A 22475-nucleotide genomic window follows, 5' to 3' on the forward strand; every position below is an offset into this window, starting at 1 on the left:
TTACTGCTAAAGGAGGCCGAGGAATAACTAAACATTCACACCCAGAGCAGAAAAGTGCGGGAGAGACAGGAGAAGCCGCCATGCTAAATCGGCTAAGAGCTAGTAGCTACGCTAAGCTAGCGGATTCCTAAAAACACGCAAAGTGAATAATGTGTAAATAATTTAGAGGTGATTCAGCAGAAGGAGTGCTTTAGTTAAGGCACGTAAAGATTACACTGGGAAACAAATCGTAATCTAGATAACTAGATCAATCTAACTGCGCAGATTAAACAGCTAACAGATACAGAAAAACACCGCTGTGCTCCGGAACAGGAAGTGATACCATACCGCAGTGAGAGCCAACACCAGTAGAGGTGAGGTGAGCTGAGATGTTTATGTGAGCAGGTGGTTGGTTGGTCGGTATAAACCATATACTGAAATGTGTGGTGGGATTTCCAAATAAATATGGATTTGTAAATAGGTCTGTTGTGTGGGCCGCCAGAATAGGAGGTACTGCTGGCTCACCACCAGAGGGGCCCTGCCTGAAGTGCGGGCTTCAGGCACGAGAGGGCGCTGCCGCACGGACACATTGACAGCTGTTACATCATTACTTCCTGACAGCTGTCACTCATTCTTCATCACCGTCACTTCCATAAGAACCCAGACGTCATCTCCACCTCATCGCCGAGATATCGTACTTCATTGAAGGTAATATCCTCAGCCGTTTTGTGTTACAATATATCTGTATAGTGGAGTGTTTGCAGAGTACCGGTTCCTCTATTCTGTGGAAGCCTGAGTGAGTGCAGGACGGCACTCTTTTCCCCTGAGAAATCACTGCAGTACTCATCACATATTGATGAGGGTGGAGGTGGCATTCCCCACCGTTATTGTTACTGGGTGTACACACACCCACACTTGACTGTCTTTGTTCTCGCCAGCAGTACCAGATCCAACAGTCGGGAGACGGTGATCACCTGGGAATTCGGGACTTGGCGGCTCCAGTATTCACCAGGTTCGGTGGTGGCAGAAATCGTGTGGTTCCGGCCCTTCTCAGACAGACGTCTTCTATCCTTGAGCCTGCCCACACGTCACCTTTGTAATTTGACTGTAATCATATTCTGAGATTGTCTGTATATTCGTTGTGCACATTTCACAACAAAATTGTTACTTTTGGCTCATCTATTGACCGTTCATTTGCGCCCCCTGTTGTGGGTCCGTGTCACTACACTTTCACAACAGGATATCTCGGCCAGCGTCATGGACTCCGAGGGGCGTCACCCGGCTGTTGAACGCCAATGGAGAGCAGGGAGCGCAGGCGTCTGCAGGAGGCGTGATTGGTGAGCTGCAGCACATTCTCACCGCCTTTATGGCTCGGTTGGAACAAATGACTGAGCAAAACATCCTCCTGAACCGCAGGGTGGAGGCTCTCTCCGCGCAGATGGCGGCGAGCGCTCTGGGCGCTGCTGCAGGTCGTCCTCCTGTCGACCCTGTGCAGGATATGAACGTTCCAGTGGTGGTTCAACAACCCCTCCCACCATCCCCTGAAGCATACATAAGCCCTCCTGAGCCGTACGGAGGTTGTGTGGAGACGTGCGCGGACTTTCTTATGCAGTGTTCGCTCGTCTTCGCACAACGTCCCGTCATGTACGCGTCAGATGCTAGTAAAATAGCTTATGTGATTGCTCTGCTTCGGGGTAAAGCACGCCCCTGGGCTACGGCGCTCTGGGAACAGAACTCACGGTTGTTATCAGCATACACTGGGTTTGTGGGGGAGTTCAGAACAGTGTTTGATCACCCTAACAGAGGAGAGACCGCTTCAACTGTGCTGCTGTCAATGAGACAGGGACGCGAGAGCGCAGCCGCTTATGCAGTCAACTTCCGCATCGCGGCTGCGAGGTCCGGCTGGAATAACGTTGCGCTCCGCGCCGCCTTCATAAACGGACTGTCGTTGGTTCTGAAGGAGCAGCTGGTAGCTAAGGAGGAACCGCGGGATTTAGATGGGCTTATCGATCTCGTTATACGGTTAGACAATCGGTTGGAGGAATGCCGTCGGGAGCGAGGCGAAGGACGTGACCGGATACGCGCCGCCCTCTCCCTTCCGGGTTCGAAAGGGGCCGCCCTCCCCACGCTCCACAGCCGCAGCGCTCTGTGGGGCAACAGCTCCCCCTGCTGACGTTGTTAGGGAAACGTACAGGGCCAAAATGAGGAGGTTGATCCGTGGAGAGTGTTTTCTCTGCAGCTCAACTGAGCACACACAGAGAAACTGCCCTAAACGGCCAAAATGACAACACTCGCCCTTAGAGACTGGGACTTAGAGACGGCATTTAACACCCGTTAGGTCACTTGAGTACCTGGTCATGCCGTTCGGCCTCACCAACGCCCCCACTACGTTCCAAGCCTTGGTTAACGACGTCTTGCGGGACTTCCTGCACGATTCGTCTTCGTATATCTGGCGATATTCTCATCTTTCTCCGGATCTGACCCATGTCCAGCATGTACGTCAGGTCCTGCAGCGGTTTGTTAGAGAACCGACTGTTGTGAAGGGCGAGAAGTGCGAGTTTCACCGCACGTCTTGTCCTTCCTGGGGTTTATCATCTCCTCTAATTCCGTCGCCCCTGATCTGGCCAGGTTGCGGCGGTGAGAGATTGGCCCCAACCAACAAGCGTAGGAAGCTGCAACAGTTCCTCGGCTTTGCTAATTTCTATAGGAGGTTCATTAAGGGCTACAGTCAGGTAGTTAGCCCCCTGACAGCCCTGATCTCTCCAAAAGTCCCCTTCACCTGGTCGGATCGGTGCGAAGCCGCGTTCAAGGAGTTGAAATGACGGTTCTCTACTGCGCCAGTTTTGGTGCAGCCCGACCCTAGCAGCCAGTTGTGGTTGAAGTGGACCTCTGACTCAGGATAGGAGCCGTGCTGTCCCAGAGCGGAGAGACCGATAAGGTTCTTCACCCATGTGCCTACTTTTCACACGGTTGACCCCGGCTGAACGGAACTATGACGTCGGCATCGAGAACTCCTTGCAGTGAAAGGCTCTTGAGGAGTGGAGACACCTGTTGGAGGGAGCGTCTGTGCCGTTCACGGTTTTCACTGACCATCGGAACCTGGAGTATATCAGGACCGCCAAGCGGCTGAACCCCAGGCAAGCCCGCTGGTCACTGTTCTTCGGGCGTTTTGACTTCCGGATCACCTATCGCCCCGGGACCAAGAACCAGAGGTCGGATGCCTTGTCCTGGGTACACGAAGAGGAGGTCAAAACTGCACTGTCGGATCCACCGGAGCCCATCCTGCCGGAGTCCACTATCGTGGCCACCCTCACCTGGGACGTGGAGAAGACCGTCCGGGAGGCCCTGGCACAGAGCCCGGACCCAGGAACAGGTCTGAAGAACCGTTTATACGCCAGAGCTGCAGTCTTGGACTTCTGTCACGGTTCCAAGCTCTCCTGTCATCCAGGGGTGCGAAGGACCGTGGCATTTGTCCGGCAGCGTTTCTGGTGGGCGTCTATGGAGGCCGACGTCCGCGAGTATATCCAGGCCTGCACCACCTGTGCCAGGGGCAAGGCAGACCATAAAAGGTCCCAAGGACTTCTCCAGCCATTACCGGTGCCTCATCGCCCCTGGTCCCACATCGGCCTGGATTTCGTCACGGGCCTCCCGCCGTCCCAGGGCAACACCACCATCTTCACGATAGTGGACCAATTCTCCAAGGCGGCCCACTTCGTGGCCCTCCCGAAGCTCCCAACAGCCCAGGAGACAGCAGACCTCCTGGTCCACCACGTCGTCCGTCTGCATGGGATACCCACCGACATCGTCTCTGACCGTGGTCCCCAGTTCTCCTCACACGTCTGGAGGAGCTTCTGCAGGGAACTGGGGGCCACAGTGAGCCTCTCGTCCGGGTACCATCCACAGACGAACGGACAGGCCAGAGCGGGCAACCAGGAACTGGAACCAGACCACTTCGCTGCTTAACATCCGCGCACCCGACGGCCTGGAGTAACCATCTGGCCTGGATCGAGTATGCGCATAACAGCCAGGTGTTCTCTGCCACCGGCCTCTCCCCATTTGAGGTGTGTTTGGGTACCAACCCCCATTATTTCCCGTGGTGGAGGGAGAGGTCGGTGGTGCCTCGGTCCGGGCCCATCTTCGGAGGTGCCGTCGGGTTGGCGCACCGCCCGTTCTTGCCTTGTTGAAAGCCCGGACGAGGGCCAAGGACCCATGCAGACCGGGCCGGCAATCCCGGCCCCTGCATACCAGCCCGGCAGGAGGTGTGGTGTCAACGACGGACATCCCCCTGCAAGTACAGTCTCCAAATTGATGGACAGGTTCATTCTGCCCCTTTCCGTATCCTCAAATTACCTCATCCCTGCCGCGGTGAAGCTCCAGCTCCCAGCTTCACTGCGGATCCACCCGGTCTTCCATGTTTCCAGGATCAAACCTCACCACACCTCACCCCTCTGTGCTCCCGGTCCGGCGCCGCCTCCTGCCTGGATCATTGACGGGGAGCCGGCTTGGACAGTGGCGCCGGCTCCTGGACGTCCCGTCGAATGGGCCGGGGGTTCCAATATCTGGTGGACTGGGAAGGGTATGGACCCGAAGAACGCTCCTGGGGTGAAGAGGAGCTTCATCCTGGATCCGGCCCTCCTGGCCGACTTCTACCGCCGACACCCCGACAAACCTGGTCGGGAGCGCCAGGAGGCGCCCGTTGAGGGGGGGGGTCCTGTTGTGTGGGCCGCCAGAAGAGGAGGTACTGCTGGCCCACCACCAGAGGGCACCCTGCCTGAAGTGCGGGCTTCAGGCACGAGAGGGCGCTGCCGCCACGGACACAGCCGGGAGTGACAGCTGTTACTCATTACTTCCTGACAGCTGTCACTCATTCTTCATCACCTCACTCCATAAAACCCAGACGTCATCTCCACCTCATCGCCGAGATATCGTACTTCATTGAAGGTAATATCCTCAGCCGTTTTGTGTTACAATATATCTGTATATTGTGAGTGTTTGCAGGAGTACCGGTTCCTCTATCTGTGGAAGCTGAGTGAGTGCAGGACGGCACTCTTTTCCCCTGAGGATCACTGCGGTACTCATCACATATTGAGTGAGAGGTGGAGGTGGCATTCCCACCGTTGTTGTTACTGGGTGTACACACACCCACACTTGACTGTCTTTGTTCTCGCCAGCAGTACCAGATCCGACAGTCAGAGACGGTGATCACCTGGGAATTCGGGACTTAGCGGCTCCAGTATTCACCAGGTTCGGTGGTGGCAGAAATCGTGTGGTTCCGGCCCTTCTCAGGACAGACGTCTTCTATCCTTGAGCCTGCCCACACGTCACCTTTGTAATTTGACTGTAATCATATTCTGAGATTGTCTGTATATTCGTTGTGCACATTTCACAACATTAAATTGTTACTTTTTGGCTCATCTATTGACCGTTCATTGCGCCCCCTGTTGTGGGGTCCGTGTCACTACACTTTCACAACAAGGTCATTTTTTATTTGTAAAAAAAAAAAAGGAAAAAAAAGGGCAATTTGAAAATTGAAAATTCTGTTTGCTAAGTGATTCATCAATTTTAGCGAATGTGTGGCACATGCTCTTCACATTGCCCTGAACACTGCCATCTAGTGGCCAGTAGATGGCCAAAATTAGTGCATTACTTTAAACTAAAACATATAGCTGATATTTTCACTTTGTAAAACAACAGACGTGATATTAATTTCAATAACTTGTCCAGAATTACTTTGTTTAAAATTATAATCATACACCAAAACTGTCTGCCTGTGCATGACTCCAGTGATATGCCGGCAGGCCTGTATGGTGTGAAGATAAATATTTTTTTTGTCTTCTTTCCTTTCTCTGGTCACCAGGTCTCTTTTGCTGAGAGAAGGCTGATCTGACTCAGAAGTGCTGAACTCATTGTGTCAGTAGCTGCCTGTGTTACTGAGTCAATACTGAGTTATCGGTTTAGCTTTTATCTTTAATTTCGGCTATTTTTTTTAGGGGATTTATCGGTTTAGCTTTATATAAGTTAACTTTCACTTAGCAGGATTAACAGTTATCAAGGCTAACTTCTTTGTTAGCTGTGCACACCACTGCATGTATGTAGAATTTTGACCTTGTGTGAATTAGAGAAGATCCAAGTAAATTTAAACTTGTACACCCTATTCTTGTATTTTCAAGTCACTAATGATGTAGGTGCAATAATTCCACCCTGGCAGGAAAACAAAACAGTTTTAAGAAGTCCTTAAAGTCCAAACTTACCATGGCATTCATGGCCATAATGAGCGTCTGTCAATGTCTTCCCACAACTGTATATACTGCCCTACTATATCTGTTTTTGAGCTGACATCAGGGATATATTTCTCATGTGTCTCCATGTTTGTTTACCATTCATCCTCAAATTGTTATTTACTTTTATGGATACTCAGCGGTTTATATCCTGTGGTTGCCTGATACTAGGTGAGACAGCTCACCTAGCTTACCTGGCCAAATCGAACTTCTCCAAAGCAAAAGATGATCTTGCCAGGGCAAAGGCCAACCAGGAAACAAGGCACATGGAGGATGCCTGGTGGAATAACAAGGCAGATGAAATCCAATCTCTTGCAGATGCTGGAAACACCAGGCGCTACTACCAAGCACTTAAGAAAGTCTTTGAGCCCTGAGGTATCATATACAGTCCCCTCCTCACACAGGGCAGCACAACTTTACTGACAAAGAAAACAAGAGACTCTTGACCAATGGAAAGCCTACTTTGACAAGCTGCTTAACCAAACATCCAACATTGAGGGGAGGTGATGTCTTGTGGTAAGCATTGGGCTTGAGACCAGAGGATCCTCAGTTCAAATCCCAGCCTGATCAGAAAATCACTAAGGGCCCTTGGGCAAGGTCCTTTATCCCCTAGTTTGCTCCCGGTGTGTAGTGGGTGCCTTGCATGACAGCAGCCTGACCTCGGGGGTGAATGTGAGGCATTTGATGTCTAAAGTGCTTTGAGTGTCTGATGAAGATGGAAAAGCACTATATAAATGCAGGTCCCTTTACCATCACCATTGATGTCTCTGCCACAAGCGCCATCAGACATCAATATATTTTTGAGAGCGCAGATGACTCACTGACACTAGGGGAGCTGCAGAAGGCCATGAAAGGCCTGGACAAAGCAGTGATGGTATCCCCGGAGAAAATCTACCAGTACGGTGGTGAAAGAATCACCAATGTGTTGTATGACTGACTGTCACTATATGGAGGGAAAGAGTCTCCACAGACTTGAAGGATGCCCTCATCACCTAGTGTTCAGAAGAAAGGCAAGCAAACAGAGTGTGATACTGCATAAGGGTATAACTGCCAGCAACTGCTGGCAAAGCCCTTGGCAAAATCATCCTTAGCCAAATGTCTAACATCTTTTATGCAGTGATTCCAGAAATGCAATTGGGCTTCCGTAGCAATCACTCCACAACAGATATGATCTTCACTTTGTGCCAACTGCAGGAGAAGGCCATTGAACAGAACTTGCCCCTCTACATGGTATTTACTGACTTCACCAAAGCATCTGATAATGTCAACAAGGAGTGCTTTGGGCCCTCTTGAAACACTTTGGCTGCACACTGGGCATTGTCAGCCTTTTCTCTGATTTTTACACTAACATGAAAGCCCAGGTGTCTTATGCAGGCACCCTGTCTGACTCCATCACAGTCAACCAAGGCGTGACACATGGATGTGTTTTAGCCACAGTTCCTTCCTCCCTTTACCTTGTTGCGGTGCTCGAGTTGTGCTCCCCCAATGATGGTGTCTACCTCAGAACCCGGACATACAGTGAGGAAAATAAATATTTGAACACTGCGATTTGCAGGTTCTCCCACTTAGAAATCATGGAGGGGTCTGAAATTGTTCATCTTAGGTGCATGTCCACTGTGAGAGACATAATCTAAAAAAAAATAAAAAAAATCCAGAAATCACAATGTATGATTTTTTAAATAATTTATTTGTATGTTACTGCTGCAAATAAGTATTTGATCCCCTACCAACCAGTAAGAATTCTGGCTCACATAGACCTGTTAGTTTTTCTTTAAGAAGCCCTCTTATTCTGCAGTCTTTACCTGTATTAACTGCACCTGTTTGAACTTGTTACTTGTATAAAATACACCTGTTCATACACTCAATCAATCACACTCCAACCTGTCCACCATAGCCAAGACCAAAGAGCTGTCTAAGGACACCAGGGGACAAACTTTAGACATGCACAAGGCTGGGATGGACTACAGGACAACAGACAAGCAGCTTGGTAGAAACAACAACTGTTATGATTATTTATTAGAAAGTGGAAGAAACACAAGATGACTGTCATCTCCCTCGGTCTTGGATTCCATGCAAGATCTCACTTTGTGGGGAAAGGATGATTCTGAGAAAGCTCAGACTACACAGAAAGGCTGGTCAATGACCTGAAGGAGCTGGACCACCAGTCACAAAGATTACATTCAGTAACACATGATGCTGTCATGTTTAAAATTCTGCAGGGCAGCAGGTCCCCCTGCTCAAAGCCATCACATGTCCAAGCCCGTTTGAAGTCACCAGTGACCATCTGGATGATCCAGAGGAGGTATGGGAGAAGGTCATGTGGTCAGATGAGACCAGAATAGAGCTTTTTGGAATCAACTCCACTTACCATGTTTAGAGGATGAGAACAACCCCAAGAAAACCATCCCAACCGTGAAGCATGGGGGTAGAAACATCATACTCTGGGGGTGCTCTTCTGCAAAGGGGACAGGACGACTGCACCAATTGAAGGGAGGACGGATGGGGTCATGTATTGCATGATTTTAGGAAACAACCTCCTTTCCTTCAGTAAGAGCACTGAAGATGGGTCATGGCTGGGTCCTTCCAGCAGGACAATGACCCCAAACACACAGCCAGGGCAACAAAGGAGGGGCTCCGTAAGAAGCATTTCAAGGTCCTGGAGTGGCTTGGCCAGTCCTCCAGACCTGAACCCAATAGAAATCTTTGGAGGGAGCTGAAACTCCAAATCTGAAAAGATTTGGAGAAGATCTGTATGGAGGAGTGGACCAAAATCCCTGCTGCAGTGTGTGCAACCTGGTGAAAAACTACAGGAAACATTTGAGCTCTGTAACTGCAAACAAAGGCTACTGTACCCAATATTAACATTTTCACAGGTGTTCAAATACTATTTGCAGCCATACCATACAAATAAATTATTAAAAAAAACATACATTGTGATTTCCGGATTTTTTTTGTTTTTAGATTATGTCTCTCACAGTGGACATGCACCTAAGATGAAAATTTCAGACCCCTCCATGATTCTAAGTAGGAGAACTTGCAAAATCGCAGGGTGTTCAAATACTTATTTTCCTCACTGTACAGCAAGTTAGTTAACCTTACTCAGCTCAGGGCCAAAAACCCGTAAAGAACTTTCTGTGCCAGGGAACTACTGTATGCCAATGACTTAGCCATGGTCATGCAATCACCTGGTGAATTGCAGCATCTTCTCCACACCTTCAACTCTGCTGCAACTGAGCTAGGTCTCACCATCAATGTGAGGAAAACAGAGGTGATGTTCCAGCCCTCTCTGAAGTCAACTGTACCAGACCCTGACATCCTCTTGAATGGCGCAAGACTAGGAATGGGTCCAGCACTTCACATACCTAGGTAGCCCCTTGACAAGCAACAACAGCCTTGACAAGGAGGTTGAAAGAAGGATCAGCTCTGCAGCCACAGAGTATGGAAAACAACAGAGCAAAAGTGGAACAGGCCAGCACTTTGCATGCAAACCAAGTGTAAGGTGTACAGAGCTGTTTCTCTCTCCTGTCTACTTTACTCAATGGAGACTTACCGTACAGCAGAATCAGAATAAAATTTATTGGCAAGTAAGTTGTCACATACAAGGAATTTGATCTGGTGTCATTGTGCATAAACAACAATAAAAGAAAATACTATGTAATAAGTAATTGCTGCATCAACCACAGGAAACTGCCGTCATATTCGACGACTCCAGCGAACCCAAATTCACCAACTGAGGCACCTCATGAAAATACACGGGAAGGATTGCAACCTGATGTTGAAATCTAGAGATGTGCCAACATACTGAGCACTGAAGCCCGCCTTGCCAGTGCCAACTGCGCTGGCTGGCCCGGTGCGCATGGATCATCAGCGCCTTCTGAAGGCAGTCTTCTATGAAGAATACAATGGAGGGAATTGAGGAGTAGGCAGACCCAAGCTGTGGTACAGAGACTGCCTGAAGCACCACCCCAAGGCTGGAGACATCTAAGTCATCTCCTGGAAAGCTCTCATCAAGGACAGGCCTGAGTGGCGCATGACCAGCAAGTGGAGTGCCTCCCGCATCGAACCCCTGGCTTGAGGCTTAGCTGACCGAGAAGAGCAGATGATGCCCGACCTTGAGAGAACGTGTTCCCTAGACTCTAACTTACCACTAGACCTCACCTGCCCTCATATCCCATATAGAGTTCATATCACATCTGCAAAGTTGCCGGGCCTTGTGTTACTCTCTCTTTCATGACCGCCAGAAGAATATCTTGTGGTTGGCCTGATACTTCAGACTGACTTCTGACTGGCTAAAGCTCCGGCACGAGGTGTGAATTCTGCATGAGCAGAGAGAGGATAGTTCCTGTTGGAGCAACATTGCTGTTTTTGCCAAGGTAAGACTTAAATGAAGAAAAGACTGTGCATTTTAATGTTTTTTTTCTGGACATCAGAGCACCCAGCAGATTATCTTGTTGAGAAGGCATAGAGCCGGTTGCTGTGTTCACTATTTTGCTTGGGGTCACCAAATACCTTGAACTGGCCCTGAAGCTCAGGAGGTGTGTGCCACTCTTACAGTAGATCCAAGTCTAGATTATGACATTGTTAAGTCCACGGTGCTCCGAGCCTATGAGTTGGTACCCAAGGCATACTGACAAAAATTTAGAAATTGTGAGAAAAATGTCAACCAGACCTATGTGGAGTTTGCACATGAGAAAGGCATGCTTTTTGATAAGTGGTGCCAGGCCAGTAAAGTGAAAGATTACACACAGTTGTGAGCGCTCATCCTCTTGGAGGAAATTATGAAGTGGCTGCCTGACTGCATTTAAATGAGCAGACACACACATATGCACATGAGTTTGCCCTAACACATAAAAGTGTTTTTTTGTTTGTTTTGGGTTTTTTTTTTGCCCCTGTGGACCGCTAAGCCCGGTACCAGCTAAGAAAAAGAAGCCACAGCCTCCAAACAATTACAGGTGACAGTGCTGCCACGGATGAGCATGCATGTTTCTACTGCCAATCGGAAAAAAGAAATAATCTAAAAATATTGCGTTTTCCTTTCCCTGCGTGAACCTTTCGTTACGCAGGGTTATGTGTCAGTGACTGGTACTGAAACAGAAACAGTGCCCATGACTATCCTGCATGATACCGGTGCCAAACACACTCTGGCTTGTCGCTGTGTTGTACATTTGTCTGATCAGTGTTACTGTGACTCTGATTTGTTAGTGTGGGGTTGAAACTGAGTGTTATTCATATGCCACTGCACACTGTTCATCTTTTCTCCTCTATCATGTCCGGCGTCACAGACCGAACGGTCCCCCTAAAAATCGGTCCGCCCTACCTTCACTGCACATGTGTCATTAGCTGTGATTCACCGATTATCACCTCGTTTCTGCTTAAAACTGCAGTCCAGGCATCACCTATCTCTGTGACAGATATCTGAAGCTTTTGTAACAATCATGTCCACATAAATTCAGCATTATTTCATCATAAAAGACGGAGGAAGTGATCAGAGTGATGCGGCTACACGAGCTGCTAGCTGATGCGTTCACTGTGCATCAGTCATTTCAAAGCGTCACAGAGTATCACCTAGTTTCTGCTTAAAATTGTCTTGTTTCTGCTTAAAACGGACTTTAAGTTTTACCTTGTCATCTGATGGTTAATAATCCCATTAATCCATTTGATCGTTTTGGGTGAAGATACTCTGTCTCAGACGAGCGGTTGAGCTCTGAAATGATGCATGTGCAGTGGAGGCAGAGGGACAGACCGCTCCGTCTGCGACATCTGTACTGTGCTTGTCAGTGTGCGTGATCAACTGCCTGTTGCAGGAGTTGATGTGATCCTCAGGGATGACGTGGCTGGAAAAAAAAAATCATTTCCCACAGCTCCCGAGGTAAATGAAAAGCCCACAGCTCGTGTGTTTTTGCCACGTGCATCATAATGCGAGCCCAAGTCTTTAAGCTTGGTGATTGTGTGGCGCTTTCCGATTCTTTCTTGGACAGACCCTCTGCTGAATTAAAATGTGTTCCCCTTGCTTTCAAAGTGTTGCCACCTGAAACTGATTTAGTTTATCAATAAACAAAGCTCTGCTGATTAAAGCCCAAAAAGAGAACAGCACATTGATGAACTGTTTGTCTGTAGCCGAACAAAACAAAAGCTCTACAAATCCTTACCTGTTTGATGATGGTGTTTTAGTGTGCAAATAGCATCCTCAAAGGGGAGATAATGTGATGTGGTGAACCAGGTTGTAGTCCCCAAAGAGTTCAGACTCCAGGTGTTAAGCTTTGCACATGACTACAACTTGTCTGGTCATTTGGGGATTAAGAAAGTGTATCACAGAGTGCTCAGAAATTTCTTTTGGCCAGGATTAAAATTTGATGTTGAAAAGATCTGTAGATCTTGTCATGTTTGCCAGCTCATGGGAAAACTAAACCAGTGTACTCCTTCACCTCTGTTACATCCTATCCCGGTAATTGTTGAGACATTTGAGCATGTGATCATAGATTGTGTTGGTCAAACAAAAGCTGGACATCAGTACATCTTAACCATTATATGTGCTGCCGCTTGTTTCCCCAAGGCCAATTCTTTGGGTACATTACGGGCCAAAGCTGTGGTGAAAACTTTGGTGTTTTTTTTGTTTTTTTGGGTTTTTTTCCACGTTGCCCAAACATATGCAGTCACGACAAGAAATGAATTTTATGTCCAAAGTTTTTGAGAAAGTTATGTGTGAGCTATATGGTAAATACCTGGTCTCCAGTGCGCATCATCATCCAGACAGCCAGGGCACACTGGGGAGATTTCATCAGATATTAAAATCCATGCTTCGAAAACATTGTTCTGAGTGAAACAGGGAGTGGGATGAGGGTCTGCGACTGCTGCTCTTTGCTATTCGTGAGACCACTCAGGAGTCCCTTGTGTTTAGTCCGTCTGAGTTGGATTTTTGGAAAACCATGCGCGGTCCTCTGCACATGGTGCATGAGAGGTGACTGGCAGACAAACCAAGCCCCGTGTACAATATCTTTGATTATTCCCAACCTGATGCTGTGTGTGTGTGGTGTGTGTGCGTGTGTGTGTGTGTGTGTGTGTGTGTGTGTGTATGAGGACACTGGACTGAGGAGTACCTGATTTTTGAAAACCAAACTTTTGGAATTTCTGTAACACTTGTTTTGGAAAAGCAGTCCAAATCTGTTTTAGTAGGGGTGAGAAGCCATTAGATTTGGATGTTTTCCTGTATTTATTCCCTCGGATTTTAGGATGACTGTCTTTTGGTTGTTTTATTTGCTCAATAGGTAAGAACAGGAACTGAAGAATTAGTTTGTTGGGTATTTTGTTCTGTTGTCACCCTGAAGCCATTTTTATTATTTGAAAGAATAATAAATCTGTTATATTTTGGACTGCAGACCTTTGTGGTTTGGTCATCCATGGGACTGGGGAAGGAGCGGAGTCACTTTGTGTTATGCAATGGTTAACCCCTAGGTCAGGGCATAACAATATCTATTTTAATGTAATGATCAATAACAATGAAATATATAGATAAATACACTGGGATTCAATTATAGTACAATTTCACAGATACCGTTGCATGCAAACGTTTGGGCACCCCTGATAATTTTCATGATTTTCCTTTATAAATCATTGGTTGTCTGTATCAGAAATTTCAGTTAAATATATCATATAGCAGATGAACACACTGATATTTGAGAAGTGAAAATATGTTTCTAGTATTTACATAAAGTGTGCAATAAGAATTTAAATAAAATTAGGCAGATGCACACATTTTGGCACCCTTGACATTTTTATTGATTTAAATACATTTAGCAATAATTATTGGAACAAAAAATTGGTTTGGTAAGCTCATTGACCCTTGACCTCCTGACACAGGTGAAACCAATCATGAGAAAGGGTATTTAAGGTGGCCATTTTTAAATGTTTCCCTGTTTTGCATCTCTTTATGAGTGACAACATGGGAACTTCTAAACAACTATCAAATGACCGGAAACAAAGATTGTTCAACATCATGGTTTAGGTGAAGGATACAAAAAGCTATCTTAGAGATTTCAGCTGTCAGTTTCCACTGTGAGGAACATACTGAAGAAATGGAAGACCACAGGCACAGTACTAGTTAAGGTCCGGAGTGGCAGGCCAAGAAAAATCTCAGATAAGCTGAAGCAAAGAATGGTGAGAACAGTCATAGTCAACCCACAGACATGCTTCAAAGACCTACAACATGATCTTGCTGCAGATAGTGTCTCTGTGCATCGTTCAACTATACAGCACACTTTGCACAAAGCGATGTTGTATGAGGCTGTAATGCAGAGGAAGCCTCTTCTGCGTACATGCCACAAATAGAGTCACTTGAGGTATGCTAAAGCACATTTGGACAAGCCAGCTTAATTAGGGAATAAGGTGTTGTGGACTGATGAAACTAAAATTGAGTTAGTTGGACATAATAACGGACATAACATGGAATCAGGGCTGCCCAAACCTTTACATACAACTGTAAACACCTGCAGCAAAAAAAAAGTTCTAATTGTAATAAGTATACTGAATCTTTCCAGCATATCGTGGTGGAAGACAAAATATATATATATATATATATATATATATATATTATATATATATATATATATATATATATATATATATATATACACACACACATACACACATATGCAAAGTCTCTTAGAAAAGTATCCGGCCTTTTTAGGGATAGATCTGCGCTGCGCTGGAGCTGCATGGCCCTTGGCGTTCCGCGCCGATGGATCCGTGATGGCTGCACAAGGCCTCGGGGAAGCGGCACTCGTGACGCGCGGCTTCAATGACGCAGCGCGACCTCTGTGAATTCACCACGTTGGGTGGGCCACGGACGTTGTTGGTGTCCAGTTGCGGGCTAAGCTGTCGGTTGAGGTGGTATTCCCACTGTCCGTGTTGGCAAACACCGGCGTGGCAGATGGCAACTACAAACACCACCTCTAAGGCACAAAAACTCAGGTACAAACTTTTTGCAGCTCACTCTCTGACACGCAGCTCCTGACTCTCTGACATGCAGCTCCTGACTCTCTGACCTCAGTGATTCCAACAAGGGAAATTGATGATAATCCCTCATCAGCTTCCAGCTCTTGCCCAACAATAGAGGGCACTCTTGTCTGATGAAGGACTTCCTCAAAATGTTCCCTCTAGCGTCCGATTACTGATTATTATCAACAGTCACATCCTTACTCTAGACAGATTGGATGGTTCCTTGTTTCCTCGCATGAGGTGCCTCATGGTCTGGCAGAAGCACCTTGGTGCCAACCCGAAAGTCCTTCTCCATGGTTACTCTGAACTCCTCCCACACCCGCTGCTTTGCATCCCTCACAGCAGACGCTGCTGCCCTTTGGGCCTGTCAGTACCTTGCAACTGCCTCTGGAGTCCTCCGAGATAAGATACCCAGAAGGACTCCTTCTTCAGTCAAATGGCTTCCCAACTACCAGTGTCCACCATGGTGTTTGAGGGTCGCCGCACCTTGAGGCACCTAAGACCTTCAGACCACAGCTGCTCACTGTGGCTTCAGCGATAGAGTAGTTGAGCTTTGCCCATTCTGGTTCAATGCTCCCACACTCCACAGGGATGCCAGAAATGCTCCGCCGGAGGTGTGAGTTGAATATCTGTCAGACAGTGTGCTCCTCCAGACATTCCCAGTTCATTATGGGCAGTCCCTGACTAGCACAGAAGTGCAACAACAAACAAATGCTCAGGTTTAGATCAGGTAGGCCGTTCCTCTCAATCAAATCTCTCGAGGTATATCTGTCATTGCCCACATGTGCATTGAAGTTCCCCAGCAGAACAATGGATTCCCCCACTGGAGCCCCATGCAGGACTCCATTCAGTGACTTCAAGAAGGCTGAATAATCCGATCTGCTATTTGTCAGAGTTTCCCCACCAACACCCGAAGGCACAGGGAGGTGACCCTCTCATCTACCGAGGTAAACTCCAATGTAGCAGCACTCAGCCAGGGGCTTGTGAGTATCCCCACACCCACCGGGTGTCTCACACTCTGGGCAACTCCAGAGAAAAATAGATCCAACCCTCTACCCAGGAGAGTGGTTCCAGATCCAAGGCTTTGCACTTTCCAAGGCTGTGCATCAAGGCAAGGCCCACCAGATCTAACTAGTAGCGCTCCACCTCTTGCACAAGCTCCGGCTCCTTCCCCCACAGCAAGAGATGTTCCAAACCCCCACAGCTAGCCTCTGTCACCTGGGTTTGGTCCATCGAGGCCTTCGAGTTTCACTGCCACCCAACACTAGCAGTAAAAGCTCACATTGTGTTTTTGGACTGTGCCTGACTGGGCTCTATGGCAAGCCTGTCCACCAAGTGCTCACTGATGGGCCCTCTGTCCAGGCCTGGCTCCAGACAGGGGTCCCAGGCTTCCTCTGGCATGGGTCATGTTATCTCTTCCTCATTTATTCATCGAGTCATTGTGAACTATTCTTAGTCTGGCCCCTCGCCTGAGACCAATTTGTCATGGGAGACCATACCAGGAGCACAAAGTCTCCAGACAACACAGCTCTCAGGTTCATAGAAGCACACAAACCTGTCCATCATGATAAGGTGATGGTTCCCGGAGAAGTATCTGGTGTGCTGGATTATGAAGTCAGAAACACAACTCATGTCAAAAATGTCTGAGCTCATACTCCCTCCAAATGCAAGTGATAGTCCTCATCTTGGTCTCCCTCAGTAACTGCTCATTTGAAACAAAGTCATTGCAGTGTTACCCAAGGATACTCTGAAGATACACGTACCAAAGACATCCAGTCATCGCCTTATGACACTGGTTAGCATTCAAGTCTCACGAGGAAACAGCAAGAGAGGTAGTGCCAGGACCCTAAAGACTTGGACCGCCATTCTCCTGAAAACATATCAGCATTGCCAAATACATCTGTCCAGCAATACTCTTGATTCCATAAGAAATTCCCAGATGCATCTTGACTTCAAAGGCTGAGGAATCAGACAGGAACTCACTTTCAGACTCAACACTTCAAATCCCAGCCTGACTGGAAAATCACTAAGGGCCCTTGGGCAAGGTCTTGAATCCCCTAGTTGCTCTCGGTGTGTAGCGAGCACCTTGTATGGCAGCACCTCACATCGGGGTGAATGTGAGGCATTATTTGTGAAGTGCTTTGAGTGTCTGATGCAGATGGAAAAGCGTTATATAATTGCAGTCCATTTACTTTAACACTTTAGGATACACTTCTGATGGCTGAGTCCAGGAAATTGTTAAAAGCCTAGCTTTTTGTATTGATCCAGGACCATCACAAACTCAGACACTCAGATTCCTCAATCAGCTTCTCAAACAATGCAATCAGAGTATCCATTGATTCTACAAAGATCACAGCTTTGTCTGTGAAGTCAAGGTCAGTATTTTTTCCTCACCAGCAAAAGCAGCAAATTCACAGATTTTCACAACCCTACCAAACACCCAGTCCATGCAAGCATTGAAGAGTATAGGAGCCAAAACACATCCCAAATGCATATACCTTATATCCAATGAAATAGCTAATAGTATAAGGATTAAACATATCATCATTGAAACATGGTGACCCCCAGTGTGGTGGATTAGTGGTTAGCACTGTTGACACACAGTAAGAAAGTCATGGGATTGATTCCCACCTGTGGCCTTTCTGTACAGAGTTTACATGTTCTCTCTGTGTTTGTGAGGGTTGCCTCTGGGTGCTCTGGCTTCCTCCCACATCCCAAAGACATGCAGGTAAAGGTCAATTGGAAACTAAATTGTCTGTAGATGTGCGTGCGGGTGTGAAAGTGTTTGTTTGTTGATATGTGGCCTTGCTACAGACTGCCATCCTGTCCAGGGTGTACCCTGCATCACGCCATGCGACTGCTGGGATAGGCTCCAGCCCCCCTGCAACTCTTAAATGGTGTAAGTGCTTGAAGATGAGTGAGTGAGATCAATGAAAAATTTGTAAGCTATCTATGGTTTGATGTATGTGACTGCTTCTATTTTTCAAATAAATTTCATATTTAAAATATGCAATTTGTTGTCATTATTTTTATGGACAGAATTTCTAGGCGCAGCCAGGGTGTAGAGGGGGTCTGGTTTGGGAACCACAGAATCTCGTCTCTGCTGTTTGCGGACGATGTGGTTCTGTTGGCTTCGTCAAATCAGGACCTTCAGCGTGCACTGAGGTGGTTTGCAGCTGAGTGTGAAGTGTCCAGGATGAAAATCAGCACCTCCAAATCCGAGGCCATGGTTCTCGACCGGAAAAAGGTGCTTTGCCCTCTTCAGGTCGGTGGAGTGTCCTTGCCTCAAGTGGAGGAGTTTAAGTGTCTCGGGGTCTTGTTCACGGTGAGAGACGGATGGAGCGTGAGATCGATAGATGGATCGGTGCAGCATCTGCAGTGATGCGGTCACTGTATCGGACCGTCGTGGTGAAGAGAGAGCTGAGTAGGGGGGCAAAGCTCTCGATTTACCGATCGATCTACGTTCCGATCCTCACCTATGGTCATGAGATTTGGCTCATGACCGAAAGAACGAGATCGCGAGTACAAGCGGCCGAGAGGTGAGGTGGCTCAGTTGAGGTGGCTTGGGCATCTTTTCCGGATGCCCCCTGGACGCCTCGCTGGAGAGGTGTTCTGGGCACGTCCCATTGGGAAGGCCCTGGGGAAGACCCAGGACATGCTGGAGGGACTACATCTCTCGGCTGGCTTGGGAACGCCTTGGGGTTACCCCGTAGGAGCTGGGGGAGGTGTGTGTGGATCGGGAGGTCTGAGCGTCTTTGCTTGAGCTGCTGCCCCCGCGACCCGACTCTGGATAAAGCGGAAGAAAATGGAATGGATGCATGGATGGAATTTGTTGTCATTAATACTATTCACACATTAGTTAATAACTTATTGACATGTTGCAGTGATTGAGAAAAATGTTAACAACATTAAGGGCCCCTTCACACAGTGCAAATACGCTGAACTCCATGGCGATCCACAGCGAAACAGCTCGATTCCAGTGTGACAGCTCGTGCACACAGGAACACACTGCCAGCAGCTCCACGATATGGTTACACATCGTGCAGCTGCTGTGAAGAAAAAATAAAAAAAAAATAAATTAAACCACACTCACACGTGTTGTGGGGAGTAGCGGGGGGAACGCACAAAACACGCACACATGTTGTGGGGGGAGCCGACACTCCGACACGCCACATGTGCACTCTGCAATTTCACAGTCGTGGGGCACTTAGAAAAATTTCACAACCAGCTCGACAGTGATTGCCTGCAGACTGTTTTCATTATGATTGTATGAATGGCCACACATTTTCTAAGTGCCAAGTGAGCGGTGTTCGATGTTGGTGCATGTCAGCTGGAATTTGGCCACTGCCTGCCGCAAGATGGTTCGATGGGCTCGCACAGCGCACACTCTGTCTTTCAGCTGCTGGTCTGTGCAAATAGTTGTAGCAACAAGTGTACAAGGCGTTGGAGGCAGCTACGAAATTACATGTTTTGCACACGATTCCTGCTTCATGCGCACTTTCTGTGGAAATTGACCAAATTTGCACTATGTGTGAAGGGGCCCTAAGATTTGTTTTTGTTGCATTATCTCTGTATCGAATCCAAATATGGGGTGAGGGCTAACAATTTTGGTCAGGATATGAGTGGGATATGGTAATTTTGGTGATGCTGGCACTGACCTCATGCCAATGTTTTTTGGAGTTCATGCAATGACATGTTATTTAATTTGGCAAGTGGGTATTACTGACTTTGCTGGCAGACTCAGTGCCAATGAAATATTGATGTCAGGCTGGCTTTGGAATTATTATTATTATTATTATTATTATTTATTATTATTATTATTATTATTATTGGTTATATGATCAAGGAAGGGAGTTCAAAATGAACAGCTAGAAATTAACAATCTCTTATTTCAAAGGTCCAACAGAAACCCAGTACAGCGATAAAGGAACTGATGGAGCTGGATGCAGATACATAGGTGATGACCTAATATGTGTCAAGCAAGGAGGAGACAAAGAAGAATAAAAAAGGCTCAACCTTTGTCCTTGGAATCAACCGTAATGTTTGTCAAGCTTTAACATGTAGGGTTTATAATAATGGATTGTTTTTTTCTGACACCAAGAAAAGATTAATACATTACACCACCTCAACACATCACATTCTAATGATCACATATTGACAATTGTTTGGACCTCTTTGTGTTGTTATAGGATTGTCATCACAGCACTCTGACATACAGCAACAATAGCGGCATTGGATTTTCTGTGAAAAGTATACATTGTCAGTGGAAGAGTTTATAATTGTTATTCATGTTGATGTTGCATCAATCTTAAACTGCAGAAAGTGTAGGCGAAGGTTGAACTTCGCCTACACTTGTCAAGTGACAAATACAAAGAATGAGTGGATCACATTTAGGACCAGGCATGTTCACATGTTAACAACATCTATGAACCTTTTGGATTAATGTGAAGGTTTGTGTCAGTTGAGGACAAGATTTGGGCTAATTTTAAAGCCCCTTCACACATAGTGTGAAATTAGGTCGAATATGACAAAACAGCACGAAACAGTTCAAATTAGTGCACCACGAACATTGCACAGAAGGCAGATGTGTACGATCCACATCACGCCGCTGATGTGGATTAAATAAAAAATAAAAACAAGCTGGTACCTGTGGAACCACATTGCGCCACTATGTGGAATAAGTAATAATAAAATAATAAATAACAGCTGGTACCTGTGGAACCACATTGCGCCACTGATGTGGAATTAAAAAAAAAAAAAAACACCACTCATCTGATTCGTACCTGCACTTTACTGATTGCCAGCCTGAAACTTTACCACTGAGCTACCATCACTGGCCTGTAAATGGTGTGGGGAAAATGGCTGAAATCAACAAAGAGATGGATGTATTTAAAAATAAATACACAAATAAAAAAAACATACACCATAAAAAACACAGCATTTTATATTGAATCCCTCTTATCAAGCGGGCAATACAAATATGATCCGTCTGTTCCTCTGTAGATGACATGATCACAGACGTACAGTCATGAAATGACATGAATGAGAAGCAGTTCGCTCTTCTCATGTCCACATCTGCTGGTGCATGTCCTGTCTGACAAGCGTGTCTTGTGGATGGCATGCCAGAAGTGTCACTATGTCAAATGGAACAGAACTCATGTGGGTGATGTGAATGTCAGTGCGCCCACTGCATGTTATGATCTGATGATGGGAGCCTGTCAATGTGTTGCAGCGAGGGAGCGTGAGCACACTGTAGCCCCACCATATATCACCAGAGTGATATATGATTTTATTTATGTCCACGTGATGACAACAAACAGACGCATATTCATCACAGTGGGCAGTTGTTAGTCCATGTCCGTCCAAGCACAGTATGTTGTTCAGCTGGGATGTTCAAAATGACAGACCTCCACAATCGCTTCAGTGGGTGGACACACCTCCTGTCAATCAGCGCACACACTAAAGGCACACTCATGGGAACTTAGACAATTTCACTGCCAGCACGACAGTGATTGTCTGCAGACTGTTGTCGTGCCAAGAGTGCAATGGCCACACATTTTCTAAGTGCCAAAGGAGTGGTGTTAGATGTTCGTGTGTGTCAGCTGGAATTTGGCACCTTTGGATCCCTCTTGTGACACCTGCCGTGAGAGTGATCCATGGGTTTGCACAGTGCACACTGTTTTTCAGCTGCCAGTGTGTGCAAATAGTTGTTGCAACAGGTGTACAAGGCGTTCAAGGCAGGGATGATTTTACATGTTTTGCACACGATTCCTGCTTTGTCCACACTTCGACCAAACTTCGCACTATGTGTGAAGGGGCCCTTAGTCACATTCTCAGAACTGTGACAACCATTTCTGATGACTCTGAAGCCCAGTTCTCTGAGAATTGCATTAACAGATTGAAAGACACCTTCAGTGTTGTGTGGGCCGCCAGAAGAGGAGGTACTGCTGGCCCACCACCAGAGGGCGCCCTGCCTGAAGTGCGGGCTTCAGGCACGAGAGGGCGCTGCCGCCATGGACACAGCCGGGGGTGACAGCTGTCGCTCATTACCTCTTGACAGCTGTCACCCATCTACTCAACATCATCTCACTCCATAAAGACCAGACGTCATCTCCACCTCGTTGCCGAGATATCATACTTCATAGGAGGTAATACTCTCAGCCTTTTTGTGAGATTTGTAACTCTGTTATTGTGAGAATTTGCAGGAGAACCGGTCGTTTGTGA

The 22475-nt window shown here is 47.0% G+C and overlaps 1 protein-coding gene across 1 annotated transcript in view; it reads right to left on the bottom strand.

Moving 5' to 3' along the window:
- The window catches only part of LOC117522767 (adhesion G protein-coupled receptor A3), a 1389271-nt gene that overhangs the window by 993630 nt on the left and 373166 nt on the right, over positions 1-22475 (bottom strand). The window lies entirely within an intron of this gene.

Source organism: Thalassophryne amazonica, chromosome 13, assembly GCF_902500255.1.
Source record: "Thalassophryne amazonica chromosome 13, fThaAma1.1, whole genome shotgun sequence".
Taxonomy (NCBI): Eukaryota; Metazoa; Chordata; class Actinopteri; order Batrachoidiformes; family Batrachoididae; genus Thalassophryne; species Thalassophryne amazonica.